Below are 7,922 nucleotides of genomic sequence, written 5' to 3'. Positions count from 1 at the left end.
CTAGCACCAGGATACTTAGTGCTAGGCACTTTAGCACGAGGACGCTAAGGTGAGCCTGGAGGGATTTTTAAGCTGAACACTCACACATGTCCCCACCCCTAGTGGAGGGTCAGGGGGTCGCGGGGGCGGGGGATGGATGACATCGTCTGGGGAACGAATCCCCAAAGAGGGCAGCTTGCATGGGAGGGGGGGGGGGGGGGGGGGGGGGGGTTAATGGACTCTGGGCCGGATTTCAGATCCTCCCTCATGGTTTCATATTTCATGCACACACACACTCACGCATGCATGCACGAACGCACATACACAAACACACATACACACTGACACACGTGTTTGCCCCGACATTGGCTGTGTGTGTCGTTTATCGCTGATGGTGTCAGTGGAGCAGAACATCAGAACTCTCTCTCTTTCAACCGACTTGCACTTAATTGTTTAGTCTTTGTCTTTGTACGTCGGTCTCCCCACGATGTCACCGTGTTCGCCGATCCCCTGGTCTGTCAGACCACCGCTGTGTAGATGATGAATGATATTATATCATATTCAGAGCTCTCTGTTTGAACCCAGCCATGTTGGATATGGAACATTACAGATGGACAGAGTAGGACTAGGAAGATACACACACACATGTACACACACACACACACACACGTTGCAATGAGTTACAGAGCGTTGCAACCGGGGGGGAAGGCAACAAGTGTGTGTATGCATATTGGTGAGTGTGTGTGTGTGTGTGTATGTGTGTGTGTGTGTGTGTGTGCTAGCACATGCCTTCCTGTAATAGGTGTCCGTGGGAGGAACAAAGCATTTCAGAGCGGACAGTAGGGGGAGGTTAGTGTGTGTGTGTGTGTGTGTGTGTGTGTGTGTGTGTGTGTGTGTGTGTGTGTGTGTGTGTGTGTGTGTGTGTGTGTGTGTGTGTGTGTGCGTGCGTGTATGCGTGTCCAGGGCCATGTGTGTGCGTGCGGTGGCGGTAGGGTTTCAAAGCGCAGACCATTTAATTGAATTCCTCGGAGCCAGCAGTTGTTTCTCTAGTCATGATTGAGAGGTGCTGCGTGTTGTCCCAGCAGCGCGGCGCCGTACCTGGGAACGCCTGGTTGTGTGTCGGAGGGTGAGTGTGTGTGCCTGTGTGTGTGTGTGTAGGAGCTGTGGTTTCGTTGGTGTATTTCCAGTAGAACTCTGGTCTCCATGTGGTTACTGGGCGGGAAATGAAAGCATGGACAGAAAGAAAAGCACGCAACTCAGAGAGGCTCAGAGCTGGCTAAAAAAACTAAAAAGTGTGTGTGTGTGTCTGTCAGTGTGTGTGTCAGTGTGCGTGTGTGTGTATGCGTGCTCCTTAGCAGTTAGGAAGGAGAGAAGGAATGATACAGAGGAAAAGTGCTTTCAAAAATGAAAGTCTTGTAACATCCATAAAGTGGTTGTCGTTACCAGACGATTCCAGATGTTTAAACAGCTATAACTTTGCCCCACGATGTCATGCACTCAGCAGTCTCAGAGCGATGAAAAGAGGAGATAGGTTAGTATACCCATGCTAATTCTCAAATCGCCATCTCAAATCACAAAGTGGATATGTTGGTTTGAAGTTCTGGACAACGGCCTCTCTCCCAGGCTGGCCTGGCATTAAAGGGGTGGAAATATTATGTTTCTAAAGTCTGTGTTTGCTTCAGAAACATGTTTGGTGAGGATTTTGATTCGTTTTCTTTCTGTTAACCCGTTTTTATACCAATGCCATTTGACCGGTAGCAAACGGTGACTCTTAAACCTTAACCCTCTCATCCCCCCTCTCTAAACCGCTCCGATCCAGTTTATTGGATCATATCCCTCACAGCTGGGCGGAACATAAAGTTATAAAGTTAGCCGTAACAAAGCCCAACTATTTAGAGCGAAGATTTGATTGGTCCATTTTAATGTCATTTGAAATTAGTCTCATTGGATTACTATTTCTCAACCTCTGTGAAATGATAGCGGGCCCACCAATCACAGAGCTGCATTGCATTTTCCTTCCTAACTATCGCAGAGTCAGCAGCATTCGGATTGGCTGAAAAAGGGGCTTCTTTCATTTAACCCTTCCCGTTCCAACACAGATGGAATGGGCCGCTTTGAAGGGTTCATTTCTACAGAAACATTATTGTTTAGATGTTGATTGTAAAACAAATAATGAACTAATAAAGTTTTAATATCTAGAAAATCTTAGGACCCTAAGGGTTCCCCTCTGCATTTGACCATTCCTACCACTTCCTCCAAGTATGGAGGTCTTCTCCGTCTCTGAATATAGTCTGAATATTTGTTCGTTAATGTGGTGCAGAGGTCGAGCGTGGGGAAGATGTGCAGGAGGTTGTGGGTTCGAGTCTGACGAGGAGGAGAGGAGAGGAGGAGAGAGGAGTGTTTGTTTCCCTGAGCCTGTGGCTACTTAACGGACAACAAAGAGGAAGTGAATGAGGGGATATTTGTTTTTAACAAAGACTCTTGAACCCTGCAGATCCACAACACACCAGAACGGGTAATTATCTAGAGAGCCTTGAGCCATGGTAACAATCCAATCACCTACACACACACACACACACACACCTTTGAACGGACAGATACATACACATACATATCCACACACACACACACAGACACATACACTCACACAGATACATACACCTATGCACACACACACACACACACACAGATACTGTACATACACCTACACACACATGCAGCTACACACACACACACACACATACATACACACACACACGCACCTATGAACGCACACACACACCTATACACCTACACACACACACACACACACACCTACACAAACACCCACACACATTCCACTGACCCCATACGGATACTTACCTGAAATATGATGCAACCTTGTGTATATATATGTAACGAGTACAATTCATAGCTGTTGCTTGTAAGATCCGACACTGTATCACCAGTTTACTTGTGAACAGATTGTAAACACTTTTTTTTCCCCTCTCAAATGACCCACAGACTCATCCATTCATGAATTTTCTGCAGAGTAATGTGTTTCGATATTGTGCCCTGTAATGGTGATCTGTCACACGGTGTGACACACTAACCTAACACACACACGCACACGCACACACACACACACACACACACACGCACACACACACACACACACACACACACACAGAGGGCTCCCATATTTAGCGGTTGAGTAAATGAACATGATATTTAAGTGACTGCTATTTCCTGAGCGCAGGGCTTTCTCCCCCTCCGTCCCTCCAGCCCTCCCCCTGGCCTCTCCCCAGATTTCCCCGGGGAGCGGCGGCGGCGGCCCCCTGCGTTTGGCCGGGCGTCAGGTGATACTTCATCAGGTTTCCACGGCGATATTGGCACGAGCACTCCATATCCTCTTAGCCGTTACAGCTTTTCAATTTCCCCGTGAAACGCTGAGCCAGCAGAACGGCCGTACCTGGCCTCTCCCCCCCCCCCGGAAGTATAGCAGTCGGGGGGGGGGGAGAGGCAGCGGAGAGCCAGGAGACCGTCTCTCTCCTCCTCCTCCACCCCCGCCCCCACCCCCACCCCCACCTCTACCTCCACCTTCACCTCCACGGGGGAAAGAGAGGCAACAGAATGCCTCTCTTTTCCCCCCGGAGGTGGTGGTGGAGAAGGAGGTGGAGGAGGAAGAGGTGGAGGTGGAGGAGGAGGAGGAAGAGGAAGAGGTGGAGGTGGAGGAGGAGGAGGAAGAGGTGGAGGAGGAGGTGGAGGTGGAGGAGGAGGAGGAGGAAGTGGCCCGGCAAGGGGAGGAAGATCAGGGCTCCCAGCTGTGACAGACAGCCCTGCTCTTCTGTCCTTCTAACACACGTGCACGCACACGCGCGCACGCATTCACACACACAATCGCAGCAATTGCTTATTTGCGTAATCACCCCAATGAAAGTATGATCGTGACCACGAGCACATGGCTCACTTACTCACACACACTTTCACACACTCGCATACACACACACACACACACACACACACACACACAATGCAAATACATACGCAGGCTGTACTATAGTTCATATAGTCAGTGTCCCTGGCAGATGGTGGTAGTTTGAATCCCTACAGACACTTAAGGCCCCAGGAGGTGTGTTGAACTGCTCTTGTGGTGAATCTTCTCCTTCTATCCCTCTGAAGGACTCTGACAACACAGGACCTTTAAAAACCATAATTGCTTGAAAAGCTCCAGGGAGAAAGGAGGGACCTGCGTTCATAAGCTGTCGTATCGTTTTCAGCTGCTCAACAGAATATGGATTTCTGGTCGGGTCCATTATTAATTCATGCGGGGGGTGGGGAAGTGTGTGTTCATGTAGCGAGTGTGCGTGTGTACCTATGTGTGTGCGTGCGTGTGTGTGTACGTGTATGTGTGTGTGTCTATGTGTGCCTGCGTACCTGTGTGTGTGTATGTGTGTGTTTGTTTGCTTGTTTCCATGTGTGTGTGTGTATTTGTGTCTATGTGTGTGTCTATATGTGCCTGTGTGCCTGTGTGTGTGTGTCTACGTGTGCCTGTGTGTATGTATGTTTGTGCGCGAGCGTGTGTGTGTGTGTGTGTGTGTGTGTGTGTGTGTGTGTGGAGGTGTAACCCTGTAGGAAACCTAATCTGGATCGATAGGGCTGACCTTGGGCTGGGCGGACGGGAGGCCTGATTGAGGGCGGGGGGGGGGGAGGGGGGGAGTAAAGAGGGGAGGAGCTGGGGGGGAGTGATAAGACCCAGTTGACGTAAAATGGTGAAAACCATGGAACAAACAGTAACAAACAAAAAGGTTATCACGTTACCTCCCCTCTACCCAGGATGGTAGAGGGGAGGTAAAGGGTTGAGGCGGTCCTATCAGGTGGACCTGGGACTAGTGCATCATGGGAGTGTTTGCGCTTCTTCAGAACCTGCAAATAAACACGAAGAAGGCTGAACACACAGTCGCACGCATGTCTGTGAATGTACAAACACACTGTGCTGTTGTGACTTGCCCTTCCTTGTCTTATTGCATCTTGAGCAGAACATATTTTATAGGCATAAATTCATATTTTTAAAAAGGCAGAGTAGGATGGGAATATGATTCATTGCCATTTCAAAGCACACTTTGACTGGTTTGGCGTCGTCAGTTATTGGTTGTATTGTGTTGAGCACCCCTCACACCATCTAGATGTTTCTCTAAAGCACCGTATCCCTCTCCTTACCTGACCTGCACATCCTGTTTAGTGTGTGTCACATGACCAGTGTTGGGAACGTTACTTTAAAAAAAAGTAATTAGTTATAGTTACTCACTACTTGTTCCAAAAAGTAACTGAGTTAATAACTGAAATACTCTATAATAAAAGCAACTAGTTACCATGGAAAGTAACTATTTGCGTTACTGTAAAAAAATAAAGTTGCTATATGTCAAAGAATTTGGATTTTTCTGAGCAGTTTTCACTTGGCCTTAATGTGTTATATGGTTGAACTGCCCATTCAAGGCCCCGATATGCTTCCAACTGAGGCCCCGTCCACACTCACCCGGGTAAATCTACAAACGCATAAATATTTATCCGTTTAGCCCTTCCGTCCCACTAAAACGGAGAATTCCGACACCGAAAACGATGCTTTTCGAAAATGATCGCTGAGGTGGATAAATGTCCGTTGTAGTGTGGACAGGGTAGACGGAGGCTTTCAGAAACGATGACGTTCGGTTGCCATGACACTGCCGTGACACTGCCACAAGCTTGCGCTCGAGACCGAGACGCTCATCAACAAAAATGGCAGGTGAAATGAAAATGATGATCTCTCTGTACAATGTACTAATTTATCTCCAGAAACATCTCGACATATTGGCTCAAACATATTCGTTGCTCCAACGCTGAAGGCGAGCGCTGTACTAACGTTCTTCAGTGACGGTAAAAAAAAACCGAAAGACGACAGTTCAAACCGTACTTGGAGCGGCGTTTCTGGACAAGACCGGGTCGAAAATGATTAACCAGCTGATCAACTGTAAATATCAGCTGATCGCGCGCCTGTAATTTTAACAGAGAGGCGTGGAGGAGTTACGTAAACATAACAACTGTTTGTCAAAATAATTTCAGTGTGTAACGTGGATGCAAAACATTCCGAAAACGATATGAAAACGATAGTGCGGACGGAGGTCAATTTCATTGCGGATGTGCGTTTTTACATTACCCGGGTTAGTGTGGACGGGCCTGAATTTCAATTTGCTTGGTTGCAAAGCCTGTGGAACATCTGCCGAATACTACAGATGCCAATTTTTCATCGGATTGCTCCGGACTCGCCATTTCTGCTGCTTCATCGAATCTGTTTGGTGTGTGCGTTTGCGTGTGTGTGTGGCACGCGTGTCCTGGCTTGTGTGTAAAAACACTGGCTCCGATTGGCTACCGTGAAACATGACTCTGCCCTAGCAAATCATAATCGCTTATCTCGTTGTTAACCCACCCACTAGCAGTTTGTGTTTGGAGCCAGCGGTGCGTTCGGATTACGCAGTTTATTCAATCAATTCATAGTAACGCACTGCATTTTTCGTACAATAACGGTAACGGCGTTGTAACGACGGAAATAGTAATTAGTTAGATTACCCCGTTACTGAAAAAATACCGGCGTTACCTAACGCCGTTATTTTAAACGGAGTTATTACCAACACTGCACATGACCGCGTCACTCATAGGCCTTTCACACATTAACTAAGGATGAACTCCGGAGGTGATCCGGTGATTCGCTTTCACACACGCAACACATGCGGTCGCATGATGGAAATGCCATTAACACGCCATCAACACGCAGCAACCCGTCAACAACTGCCAGCGACACGCCAGGGACACGCCAGGGACACGCCCACTTGCTCGTTGTGAATTCTCCAAACTCTGATTCTCAGGACATTACAGACTCAAAAGGCCTATCAGGAACCAGATCTATACTCAGAAAACCTCACAGAAACAGCAGCAAGTAATTTATTTACTTTTATTGTGAGATGGGGAGTCATAAAAATAATGAAAAACAAAGAAAAAAAATATCCAAAAACAAACAAACAATCTCTATGACCAATGAGGGCGTTTAAGAGGAAGTGACATGTTAAAAAAAGGGGCGGGCTCTCGACATAAACATACCAAGGAACAGGTTGGCACTAATATAAACAATCGAGCACGTGGGGTCACACTTTGGGTGGGCCTCGGGAGGTCGGCCTCCGGGGGTTAAAGGTCAAAGGTCATCCTTCAATACAACAGCACACTCATGCTATTTAGACGGTACAAACGGTGGGTTTTAAAAGTCGCTTCACAAAGTTCAGTAGCTTAATGTCGGAGAAGGACAGAGAAGATGAGAGCGATGCGGACATCCTGTTCGGTGGAGGAAGTGGTTAACGTTGGTTCTCCAGGAAGCAAAGAACGGAACATCATGGCGTCTGATTGGGCGGTTCGCGAGCCCTGTCATGGTTTTCGTTTCCTAGTGACGTGATCCTTTTTTTTATTTCCGTACTAAAATATATTATTGTATTAATACAAACTACAGTATTGTACACGACGTAGTGTAATAAATAAAAACGTAAAGGAATCTAGAAAACAAAAAAAAGACATAAATATAAAAGTTCTACGTAACTGAACAGACACGTCCGTTAGTTCATAGCGGTGGGGTAATACTGCCGTGGTTAGGAACAGACACTGGAAAATAACAACAGAAACAAATGAATACTGACGGGTAAAAACTAACAATTGATCTCCTGATCTCAGGTCTGGCCTCCTGAAGACGGACGTGGCGGGTCAGTCGACTAAACACCAGGCGAGTGCATTGAAACCAGTTTGATGCATGGCCACTGCACCGCTGTCCTGAGGACACCCTTAGCCTAGGTCCTAAGACCCCCTGGTGGTCCTAAGCACCCCCTGACGTGATCTCAGGACTTCAGTTCAGCTGGTCTCAGGTCAGCGGCGAGCCCTAGTCCACAGTA

Source organism: Pollachius pollachius (assembly GCF_949987615.1).
Source record: "Pollachius pollachius genome assembly, chromosome: 17".
Classification (NCBI taxonomy): Eukaryota; Metazoa; Chordata; class Actinopteri; order Gadiformes; family Gadidae; genus Pollachius; species Pollachius pollachius.
This window is presented reverse-complemented; position numbering follows the sequence as displayed.